Source organism: Varanus komodoensis, unplaced genomic scaffold, assembly GCF_004798865.1.
Source record: "Varanus komodoensis strain SLA01 unplaced genomic scaffold, ASM479886v1 scaffold41, whole genome shotgun sequence".
NCBI classification, from domain to species: domain Eukaryota; kingdom Metazoa; phylum Chordata; class Lepidosauria; order Squamata; family Varanidae; genus Varanus; species Varanus komodoensis.
In genome coordinates, this window is record NW_025335954.1 from 4,181,589 (window position 1) to 4,194,538 (window position 12,950).

Consider the following 12,950-nt stretch of genomic DNA (forward strand, 5'->3'; position numbering starts at 1 on the left):
ATCCCTCTCTCGAGAACTGTGTTTGGTTCACTCATTGGCTGTTTTTCAATGGGGCCTTAAGACTTAATTGTTAAAATGTGCTGTTCGCTGAAATTACTTTGATTGACTAACTGAAGTCAGTCTGTAACTGGAAAATTTTATTGCTTGCTGCTATTTTATTGTAGTTACTGAATTTATACATGCATGTATTACTGGAGATTTATCTTGGAAATCAGATGTTTTATTTTGCAAACTGCCTTGAGCAGGCTTTCCACCCAGGAAGGTAGTATATAATAACTACATGAGATAAATAATAAACATGCATTTGCTGAGACGAGAGGAGGGGAAAGTGAGCAACCCTGAGGCACCGTTGCTACAATTTGGAGAGCACCACCCAATGTGGCTGCCCACAGTTCTCATCCAGTACTGCATGAGGGGACAGGATTGCCTCTATGCTTCTCCCACCCTTCCAAAGACATAACGGGTCTGTTTCAGCCATCCTTGTCTTTTGCCTCTGCTCACAAAGAGGAAAGGCTGACACGTGGTCACAATCCTCCATATCTTGGTGGCATCTTAGTCCTTCCTTCCCCGCCTCTCATTCCAGCTCCAAAAGGCACTTGAAATCCGAGAGCTGCAGCTGGTGGGGAAAGATCCATGCCAGCTACATGAGCAGGCAGAGGGCAGTCTCCCAGTTCCAACTACTGAACACATTTCCACGGTCCAAGCAGGGCTCTGGCCAGTCCCATGGTCATCTAAGCAGCACTGAGCTGCCAGAGGATTGCACTCTAAGAATCCAAGTGGCGAGTACACAGAACCATGTATTTTCAAATGCATTTTAGACAAATATAGAAATGGGCACAAAATAAAACTAATAAAAAGCCAAACTTCATGGCTTTGCAAAAACTTCAAGAAATTCAATGATTTGGAGTCCATCTTATTCAGTTTTTAACAATTGTAGGTGTACGTGTGTTCCATATCCGAGGGAAACACTTATAAAACCAGGCTAAAGTCAGCAAAGCACATTCCCCCAGCTGCTGATTCATCTCTTTTGTTCACAAATTGATTTCCTCCTCCCTCCCAATTCCGTTTCCTTTGGTGTCATGCTGCTTAGATTGTAAACCTCAGGGCAAGGACTGTCTTGCTATTAATCTGTGTAAGCAAGGTAAAACTACTGTAAAGCAGGGGTCTCAAACTCGCGGCCCGCAGGCCAATTGCCGGGACAGGGCACGGGGGAGGGGCCCTGTGGCATTCAAAGCGCCGGCGGCGCCCGGGCCGGCCTCCGGATGAGCGGCCCACCAGCCCCGCGGTGGTGGGATACTCGATGCGGCCCAGCCTCACCCGGACTCTACTTCCAGCGGCCCCCAGGTCAGTTGAGTTTGAGACCCCTGCTGTAAAGGGATGAATGAATGCTTATTTTCTAAAGCAGGCTTTTCTCACTTGATGCCCTCCAGATGTTTGGACTTCCACTCCCATGGAGCTTCAGCTAGCATGTCCAGTGATCAGGAATTACAGGAGCTGTAGTTCAAAACATCTGGAAGGTACCAAACGGGGGGAAAACTGGTCCATGTTACGTCCTCGTCTATCACGTTGTTTGTCTATCGCTTGCAATTTGCACCAAGGGAACTTGGTGGAAATTGCAAGTGATAGACAATAAACTGAAGAGACGGTGGCCGCAGTGTGTTTCCAGTGAGGCTTCCTCTTGTCTGTGTCCTGTTACCGCAGAGGCTTTCCCTGCCACACGGGGCCCCAGAATGCTCCGTTCTCAGTGGCACAGGAGGGCCTGACCTGTGGCTCCATTGCCACAAAGAGGGCAAGCCAAGTGGCGTCTGCACATGTGCAGTCTCCCTGGATGGGAGCAAGTGCAGCCCTGTGAGTGGCTACAGCAGCCCTTCCCAACCCTCTGGTTGTTCTGGACTACAACTCCCCAAAACCCTGACCAGTGCCTATGCTGGCTGGGGCTCATGGAACTGTAGTCTTAACTATCCGGAGGACATCCAGTTGGGGAAGACTTATTTGTTCTGAAGCTTTCTACCCTGGCTTTCAATCAATCTGTTTCCACAGATGAGGAGATGGGGAAATTGCCCAGTGGCCTTCGTTTCTGCAACCACTGGCAGGGGCCAGTGCTGCCCTTTGTTCCTCTCATTTCCACAGTGCCAGGATGACTGACAAGTGGGACAAAATCCTCTTCATTTAGCCAAGTTTCCAATTATATCGGTGTACATATTTTAAAGCATCCTTGTTCTTCTTTATTTTTCAAGTTTATTGAGGTTGTGAAATGGATGGGATTACTATGAATTAATACATTTTGTTGTGGTTATCCCCATGTTTGTTTATTTCCATTAGAACTGAACTTTTTAAAAAGTTTCAAATATGCATGAAATTTGGTTTCAGATTAATTCTGAGTTTGAGCTAAGTTCATCCTAAAGAAGAGCACAGAGCTGGCGGGGGGGGGGGGGGCTGTTTGAAATGCTATCTGCCAATTTCCTTTCTTTCCTTCCTTCCTGGGTCCAACACAGAAGGAAAGCTCTGCTCACAACAGACCTCAGGAAGGATCAAGGAGAGCGAGCAGATGAAAGCCGGCAGAATCCCTACCAGGACCAGCACGGTCTTGAGGGAGCAGCTCCTTCCTGCTCTGGGCTAGAAAGAACAGTCCTGCCCGCTCACTCCATATACAGCTTATTTGATCAGGATGGGCGGCTGGACGTCTTCCGCATGCGCAAGCTGGTCTATGAGAGAGGTATTAGCAATGCAGTGTCCACAGCCCTGCCTATCCTGGTGCCCTCCAAATGTCGGATTGCAGCCACCATCATTCCCAGCCAACGGTCCAGGACTGCAGCAAGGGTCAGATGGCTGGGCGGCTGCCACAGGCCAACCACTGGCTAAGTCCCCTGCTTTGCTCCTTCTCTTCTCCATCACAACCTGCCTCTTCTCCAGCCAATACCATGGGGATGGTGAGAAGGAAGATCTGCAAGCGTCCCAGCCTCCTTGCTCCCAGGCTCTCTGCCTGCCCGGGAAGCAAGTGGCGGCAGTGTTGAGAAAGGGGGAGATGAGGAGCAAGAGGAGGGGACAACACCACTGGTAAAAGTTCAGCTCCCTGAGAGAGGGTCCCAGGGGAGCTGAAATTTGGCACATATAATGACCCCAGGTTGGGGAAAGCTGGTCTTCCTCTAGAGACGTCAACAGGGATGGCAAAGCCTACATTTGGCACCCGTCATCTGTCTCGTGGAAAGGCTAGAGCAGGTCCCTTCCTTATTCAGGATTCTGAACACATCAAAGATGAGCTGGTCACTTCCAGAAGCATGCAGGAAGCAGCCCAAATGGCTGCAGTGCAGGGGCGCCCTCAAGCCCTGTGCTCTTGTGCAGACCAAACTGTTTGTCTCATGCATGTGGGACCCACTTTCATAGTCTTTTCCCCTAACAGGCTTAAGCGCTCTGACTTGCCTCCTTCACCAAATATTGCTGGTCTTGCACACCATGCGCCTTGTTAGTGGGCTGCAAAATGGGCACTGGTGGACAACAGGACAATACTTCCTGGACCACCAAGTGCCTGCCGGTTGCTGGAACTCTTGCAAAGAATGCTATAGTTTTTAAGGTTCCCCATCTGGAGTTTCTCCTCCAGGTCCTGCCACTCTTTTAGCAGGCTAAAGCTCCTATCTTGGACTATTTTGGATCAGAAATAAGAGCTTTCCCTCCCAGGGAGAGAGGAGAGGCCTGAGGGAGATGCTGCTGGGTGATTCAGCCAGGCTTACTTCTAAGCAGATGCTTGCTGTTATCAATTGTGATTCAGTGCTGCTCACTTGTGAGCCAACATGCAGAAGCCTTATCCTCCTTGTTTGTGTGTAGGTTTGCAATCAGTTGTAATACCCCTTTTGCCCTGCCCATCTTTGGACAGGGCCACTGATGGACTGCACCCCCAAGACTTCTTCCAGATTTGAATTCAGTCCTGTGGCTGAAAAGGTTTCCCTTCCTAGCTGTGCCTCAATTGTTGGGAGAACCTACTTTGTCATGTGAAACAGATCTGTAAACCACAAGGATCTTGGTTTTAAGCAAGGAAAATGAAAAGTAGACCACACCAAAGACTGAGGTCAACCCAGCCCTGTTCGAATGTGTTCCTGGGGGCCTGCAAAGTTCAGCTAGCCAAGCTAAAAGCAGTGGTGTCCAGGAAGCTGCGCAACTGCGTGCAATGCAGCTGCACGTCTCCTGCTTGCCTCACCTCTGGGCAGCCGGGAAAGCAGAGCTCGCTTTCCCTGCAGGAAAAGGCTACCGGGCTGCATGTCGGTTTGCTCTGCAGTCCAGGTGCCACCGGCACCTCAGTGACCAAACAAGCTCCAGCTTGCTTCCGGACTTTAGAATAAGGGATTGGGCAGAGGTCCCCACACAACTGCTAGTCCCAGGGCTAGGAGAAAGGCTCTCCAGGTGGTAGCTGCACTCTCACCAGGTGAGCAAACTCTGGAAGCTTGTCCATCTCACCAGTGCAGGAGTGGGGCTATACTGGTGCTCCACATGGTACTATGGAGTTGTATGTAAGAGTTTTGTTACCTGGGACTGGATGTTGGGTCATTCCTTGTCTTAGGCACACATCCCAGTGAGAGAAAGATCACCTGGAAGTTTCTTTTTGGGGTGTATCCTGAGAAATCCACAACAGAAGAGAGGAAGGAGCTGGACCGGCAAATGTCTTCTCAGTATCAGTGGATGAAGCACTCATGGAAGCAACGCTTCCCCTGGGCAACCAGCTTGCAGACTCATTCTGACTGTAAGTGCCACCTGTCCTTTTTAGCTTTATAGGCCCAGCCCACTGGGTGGAGCAACAAGAACGCTCCTCTTAAAGGGACAATACCCAGAAAATGTTCCTTTTCTCCTGCAGTGGAGCTTTCCATGGCAGTTCAGAAGTATAATGAAGAACAGAGAGAGACTGAAACTACCAAGCCATCTATGGATTTTTTCATCGAGGTGAGAGAGGAAGCAGAAATGGACTTCCTTGAATTGAGATGTAGGTATATGTTTGTTAGGCCAGGCCATTACAGAAATGGCCAGTAATAGCTCTGGATCAGCTCAGACAAAGAACAGGGGTGCTGGGTCTTAACTAAACTCCAGCTCCGTAGAGCACAGTGCTGAAATTTTGCAAGGAGAAAAAAGGTGGGATATAAATATATCTACAGAGATATAGAGATATATACATGTTTAAATGATCTGGTAATCCCTGTCCCCTCATTTACAGTGAAAGTCTATCTTACATATTCCCTGTACTTTCAAAATTAGTTTGTCCTCCTCTCTCTTTCCTGTTCCCTCTGAGTTTAGCTGCAATCCCCATAGTTGCTGGGGGATTTCCCCAGCAATAGTATGTTGCCCCTTACTGTAATGCAAAGGTGCTTGGGATGGCTTGGTTGGAAAGACCTGCTCCTGGTAAAGAAGAAATCTGCTAGGTTTGTTGATATTGTCCAGCACAGATCACTGTATTCTTGGATCCTCTTTGAGGACGTGGTTATGGGGCTGTCAGGATGAGTCCCAGCATTTCAACATTCACCACAACACACTGACCTCCTGACTTTCTCTGTGTTCCGGGTGGGGAAACAATCCAACTCCAAACCGTAATCTGAAATGATACAACCAAGGTACAGGCACATTCAAGGAGCTCCTCCCCATCCGTTTTACCTGTCGGGGTCCAGCTAGATGAGAGGGAAGACTGCCACAATCAGATCACCTACACGGCCTTCTTCTCCTTAAGCTTAAAAGCAGCTGTGGGGACAGGCAAACCAGATCAGGATCCTGATACTAGGAGGAAGGATGTGAGGTTTTTCTGCTTTTTCTGCTTTGCATGTTTTCCCCTTAGGACAAAAAGTATGAGAGGCAATTCAGATTGGAAAACAATTTGACAAAAGGGGTTTAAACCCCACCTTTCCTTAAAATTGCAATCTGATTTCAGTTCCTTGCCACCCAACCCTACCTCTCCCATGGCTGTTTTTCAATTTCAAAACTGCAGGAAAGCCAGCTGCCGATTTTCAGACGTGCTATCTAGCTTTGCCCTCAGATGCTGAAATTTTTCTGGAGTGTAGGTCTATCAGTGATTTACAGTCAAGTGCAAAGGCATTTTACTGAGTACCAGATCTTGCAGACAAAGCCAGGAGACTAAGACTACCTTCATGGCCAGAATGTGAGTTCTGAGAAGCATCTATTGGTGGGAGAATATCAGCCTGGATAAGTTCTTGGCCTGATCCAGCACATCAGGATGGTTCTGTTCTGTTCGCATACAATGCATCTCTGAGTACCAGGCACTTAGCACCATTACCCACAGCAGGGGTTAATGCCATTTCTGGGAAGCTCTTGGAGCAGAGCAGAAGACAGAGAGCAAATATGTCAAAACATACCAGTGTATTTTAGCTTAAAGCTCTTAGTGCCAGCAACTATGGCTTAGAATAGGCATTTTAGATTGTGGAGAAAGAGGAAGCATCATACAGTCTAGGGAACTATCAACTGATTGGTGCTTGAGAGAAAGGGGTAGGGCCAGAGGAAGGGGGCATGGCCATCTGGAGTACCCCAACTCACACTATATGTGTATGTGTATGAATGTGAGCATGTAATGTTAGCTGTGTATATGTGGGTCATGGGTGAAAACTGGGTGGCCCTTCCCACTTTTTCCTTAGCTGCATTCGGATTTTGTTCGTAATTCTGCCCACTGCTGGCATGTGATCCCTGGAAGGTTTGCCACATGGAAATGTGGCCCTCGGACTGAAAAGCTGCCCTAGCATGAACATACTTCTGTCTTTTGCCAGCATAGCCTGCCCTTCCAGTACATTAACGAGCGGCAATTCCGAAAAGCAGTGCGAGACATTGATGCCGACGTACCCCAGACGGACCGACACCGAACATTCTTCCAGTGAGTTCTTGCCCCACTCCCAGCCACAAATGACCTGAAACCCAAAGCGGGACATCCAGCAATTAGGAATGTTTCATCCGTTCTTTCTGTGTTTTGCTAATTGTCAGGTGGCTTTCATTCCATCCTCTAATCATGGATTTATGGGGTGCGGGGTTAGCCACAGTTTTACTCTGCATCTAAAGTGAAAACAAAACAAAACCCAATCTGTAAGTCCCCAGAATACATGCGACTTGTAAGAAAGAGATTGTATTGCAGAATCCACAGGCTGGAGTCTAAAAAATCTAAACTTATGTGCATTGGTTGCGATGTTCTCCGACATCTCCGGCGGCAACATTTTAAGGGAAGGGAAGGAACAGATGCTGAAAATTCAGATGGAGCTCCTGGTTGATGTGCAGGCTTCCACGACTTGCCCTCCACCCCTCCATGGAGCTGTGTTTGCCTTCCTGCTGCTTTGCCAGTCTCAGGCAGGCAGAAGAAAACAGGAAGTTTAGCAAACTGCTGGTTGGTTGCCCTCTGTGACTGGCAGAGGATGCTTGGCTTGGTGGGTCCAAAGTTGTGCAGGCCTGGGCTGGAATACTGGAACATCCAGCAGACTGTGTCAAACCAGGACAGGTCTGTCTTCTTCCACATCTTCTTTCTCCTCAGAGCCATTGTCAAGGGTGGGCATGGATGGATGCCTGCCAAGGGCCCACATGCCAGCAGAGGCCCAGTGGCAGCAACCCCCAGACTAGCTCCTCCTCTTCCCCACTGCCACCTGCCTGAGCGGCAGCCTCTTCCTCTGGGGCAGGCAACAGTGATGGCGAGTCGGAGGAGCACTGGCTCCCTTGCTCCCTGCCTCAAGGCCTGTTGGGCAAGCAAGTGGCAGCCAGATGAGAAGCAGGACGAGGAGGAAGCACAGCGGGTGACAGTGGGGATGTGCAGGAGGGGCAACCACTGCGGGAGGCGGCCACCGAGGGAGTCTTGGCCGAGGGCCCCCCTCTGCAGCCAGCACTCTTTCTTATTCTCCTCATTCTGCTGCTGCTGCTGCTGCTGAAGGAAGTGCACAGAATATTATTTCCTGGGAATATTTGGCTTTCTGCAGCCTATAAAGTTGATATACAGTGGCTCCCAGTCTAAAACGGCAAATCTTATTACTAAGTTGTGAGCATCCACCAGCTGAACTTCATCCCCTTTCCCACCCTGCAATCTGGTAAGAAAAAAAATCAGTCAAAACTGAAACCTTAGGAGCCGGAGCAGATGTGACATGGAAGGTCTGTCTTCCTATGACCTGCCAGTTGTCTTTAGAGCTTGAAAGGAGATGCAGAGCTCTTCAAGGTGCTCAGGGCAGCGGCACCAGGGGTGGGGTGCTTAGCTTTCCCCCACCCATGCCGTTCTTCTGCTTTAACTTCCCCTGACATTGTGGGTGCAGCTCAATTTATACTGGGGAAATCATGCAGGGCAGAAACTTAAACTTCTCCTGATATAAATTGAAGCCAATCAAACTGGAGCCATCAACACCTGCTTAAAATCTTTCCTTAAAAGAAGCTGTAGAAAGTGGTTATATTTATCAAACAGCTCATGAAACTCGCTCTCTATGCATTGTTAACAGTTACACGCATAAACATAAATGGCAGGACTCAACAGAACATCGTAATCTAGCTCAGCGTCAAAACCCAGTAAGCACATAGCAGAATTCAGAACCAATTACATGGCTAGAACCAATCATAAGATGCTAAAGCAACCTTCCACAGTCCAAAGTGGCCCATCCAAAATACTTACGGTGTTCTAGATGCCTAAGAGAACAAAATCATCTTGCCCTGAAACCGGGCAGGCAGCAATGGAGATGCCAGGCCCACTCCACTGGGGAGGCTTTTTCAAAGCTGGTGGCTGATCACCGAGAAAGCCCTCGTTCTCTCACAGCCATCCTCTGAACTTTGGATTGAGGGAGCCCCTCAAGAGAAGCTTCTTTAGATGGCTTTAAGGTACAGGTTGCTACATGCTGAAGGTGCTTGACAAGGTACCGGAATATCAAACCCTGCAACTTTTTAGAGATCAAAACCAGCCCCCTTCGAATTGGGCCAAGAAACGAACGGGAAGCCAGTGTCCACGTCACCTGTCCAGACTGCTCAGCATTTTCTTAAACTCTGGGCTGTCATGAATGAGTGTTCTTGGTGGTTGCCCATCCAGTCAATCCCAACTGGAACAGAGCTAAACAACCCAAAATGTTCAGTCTTTGGTCTGTTTAGCATGGTGCCCAAAACCAGTATGTTGGGGTGTTAGGGGAGAAACAATGCACAGCTGGAATCCATGGTTTATCCAACGGTTCCAGCTCTGGGATCTTTCTCTCCAGGAACCAAGAGTTGGGGGTTTGGATGTCACAAGAAATATCCCTGGGTTGGCTAAAGCCTTTGATTTTCAACAGAATTGCTCAGCCAAACACCAGAATGCTCCTTTGTGAAAGGGCCCTGAGCATACAAACCAGGCTAATGAACCTGAGAAAAGATTGGCATAATGCAATCAAAACACCCGAGCCCAGTTAGAACTCTCACAGCCCTATTTGCCCCTGTCCACGCCCTCTTCGGGATACCAGGCAGGGCTTGTAAAGAAGGCAGAGCGCCTAATGACAGCAATGACTCCAGGAGCACCCCCAAGTTACACATCTCGCCTTGCAGGGGAGTGAGTCCCCCTCATCCAAGTTCTTCTTGCTTGTCACTGAATGATCCCATTCAGCCCCTGTGCATGTGAGGCTGGGGGGGGGGGGGGGGACACACAGCGCCTTTGATCAGAAGAGGTGGCTCTCAGCCTGAAGCCCAAACATCTCCCTTTCCAAAACCGAGCCAAGCTGTCCCCACCAGTCCCAGCCTTCCATGCCTTTTCTTTCTCTTTGCAGACGCGAGGGACTGGTGAAGCTGCTGTACCTCCGGGACATTCTCATCACGTACGTGGCCTTCCACCAAGGTGAGGAGGCCGCTGCCCTCTGTGCCCGCTTCCAGGATCTCAGTTGACGGCATCGGTCCTGTGCCTGCCAGCTCCTGTGCTCCATTCACCCCCGTCCTTGCCATTCCTGACACTTTACAGTTCTGCCATTCATCACTTATATGGTGCTCTTAATTTGCCAAGTCCTTCTTCAATGCAGACTGTCTCCCCAGAGAAGTGGAGGGCTTTTCTCAAGGACCTTCAGGGGCTGAGCAGAGCTTGCCTCTGGAGGCAGCTGCTGAATGTCCCTGTTAAAAGTGTCCCCTGTGCTAGACAGAGGTGTGAGAAAAGCATGCACATTTTTCCATAAAGGTAGAATGTGCCAGATCCTAACCATGTCTCTCCCCAGCTAGGTCTGGTGCTACCATTAAGCACACGATGGCCACTGATGCATTGCCCCCGCAAAAATGTAGATTTGCATAAGATCTGTGCATGCTAATTTGCATGTGCATAACTTCACATATACTAATTTACACAGATATAGAAATATTTATTTGAATAAATACAGATCACCACAGCGGGGAACACTGTGACTGAGCAATTTGTGTGCCAGCTTGGTTCGCCATCCAAACATGGTTTGCTTGGTTTGCTAAATGCTGATGGAAACTTTCATGGCCCAGCTTCCAAACAGAACAGTCCTTTTATTAATGAATGCTGTGCTGTGTTGTGCTAAATGTCCATATCACCCAATAGCTGAAGCTCTCTGGGAATTTCAGAGAATGAACCTTAAAGCTACAAAATACAGCAATGGCGGAAAACATAAAATAAAAACCTGAAGCTTAAAACAGAAAAAAACAAAGAACTAGGGTAATAGCTGGTGGTACTGCAAAGATCTAAAAATATACTACAGATACAATCCTCTGCATGTTTTTGGAAAACTGTCCTGCAGTTCCCAGCATATACCAGCCAACATGATTGGCTGGAGTATGTGAGAATTGTATAATTTTGTTCTATCTGCATGGTTATGCATAGGATTGCACTCTTAGACTATGGCTCTGCACACATCCTGACTACATTATCCAGTCAACATCTCACACAGCTCCCCTTCCTGCTACCAGCTGCAGCAACCTCTCCATGATGAGATCCTTTTGCACATTTTTATATCTTTGAGTTGACCTAATCATGATGCTGCTGTATATGGATCTGTAACATGCCATAAGACAGTTCAGATCATGTTTCCATTGTGCTTTTAACTACTGGAATGCACCATGCTTTGCTTGCAAAGCAGTGCAGGGCAAGATATTGCAGAGTAAATATACAAATGCTATATGGGATAATGCAAGTGGGCTGAGACATTGGTTATTGGTGTGAAAAATAGGAGCCTTCCAAGTTGACAACGTCATCACTTTTTATCTGCAACTGTTGGGTGAATTTATGGTTCCACAACTCTACAACAGGGGTAGGCAGAAAGGTCTCCAGATGTTTTAGAGTTCGACTCTCAGCATTTCTGGCTAATAGCCTTGTTAACAGGGATTTCTGGGTGTTGAAGGGCAACACATCTGGAGATATACTGTCTACTATTATTCTAGCTACTGCACATCCATTTCTAAGAATATCAACAAGACTTCATGCTTTTCTACACATGGCATGTGAGCTCATCATATCCCACTCACGGTTGTTTATAAGTTCTTTAGATGACATTGTCACCCTCTAGTTTTGCTTCTGTTTTTGAACAGCACTTTTGGTAGGTCTTTTAGAGCAGGGGAACTCCAATATCATGCAAAAAAGCAAAATAAAATGTTGTTTCCATTTGTTGAGTTGCAGTATTCTGCTATACCACACTGCCACCTAGCGGTTATGTAACAGAAAAAGTGGGCAAGGAGATTCTCTTTATGTAGTGCTCAGATCTTCATTCTGTGACAAATCAATAACTGGATTAACAGCCTCAAGGGGCAAAGTTTTTTGTGCTTGCCAGTGTCTTTCTTGAACTCTGGATTGTACTAGACCAACCCTGCCTTCCCTGCTTCTGGTTTTTTTCCTCCTTTCTGCAGACATCGGATACTGCCAAGGCATGAATGACTTTGGCAGCCGCTTTTTAGAGGTCTTGGACAATGAGGCGGAGGCCTTCTGGTGTTTTGTGGGATACATGCGACGCTCAGCATGGAACTTCACAACTACGGGTGTCCGCCGCAAGACACGTGAGGAAGGGGGGGAAATGGGAGGGGTGAAGACAGTTATAACATCCATAGTCTGAAGGCACCCATGTGGGTGCAAATATACCTTCTCCACTCTGCATTAGGGTGGCCACTTGTTGTTGTTGTTGCTAGTCGTGAAGTCGTGTCCGACCCATTGTGACCCCATGGACAACATTCCTCCAGGCCTTCCTGTCCTCCACCATCCCCCGGAGTCCACTCAAGCTCACACCAACTGCTTCATTGACTCCATCCAGCCACCTCATCCTCTGCCGTCCCCTTCTTCTTTTGCCATCCACTGTTCCCACCATTAGACTCTTCTCCAGGGAGTCCTTCCTTCTCATTAGGTGGCCAAAGTATTTGAGTTTCATCTTCAGCATCTGGCCTACTAAAGAGCAGCCAGGGTTGATCCCCTCTAGGACTGACCGGTTTGATTGCCTTGTGGTCCAAGGGACTCGCAGGAGTCTCCTCCAGCACCACAATTCAAAGGCCTCAATCCTTTGGCGCTCAGCCTTCCTTATGGTCCAGCTTTCACAGCCATACATTGCAACTCAGAGAACCATAGCCTTGACTATACACACTTTTGTTGGCAGGGTGATGTCTCTGCTTTGAATTGGCCACTTATGAATTGCCAAAAAAGAGGAAATGCATCACCTAAAAAGAAAACAACAGAGGGCAGTGACTTGCCTAATATTTACATGAGCAAATTTACATTTCTAGATGCGAATTTATACATTATAATTAAAATAGAAATACAGTAGATCCCACCAGAGTACAGAAAGCTCTGACCAGGTGCCTTGCATATCTGCCTCTTAAGTCTGCTGCTGAAATGCGCAAAATATCTGGACAGCAGACAGGACAGCCCTTCAGAGAAAAGACCCTTTTCAGGCAGAAGACTGTCCACTGCAAAAGATGGCGCATGCCTCCCCATGTCAAGCTGTAAGTTGAAACAGTTCTACGAGTTTGCAGCGAAAATGGACTATGAAAATCACCAATTGGCAAGTGCCTGC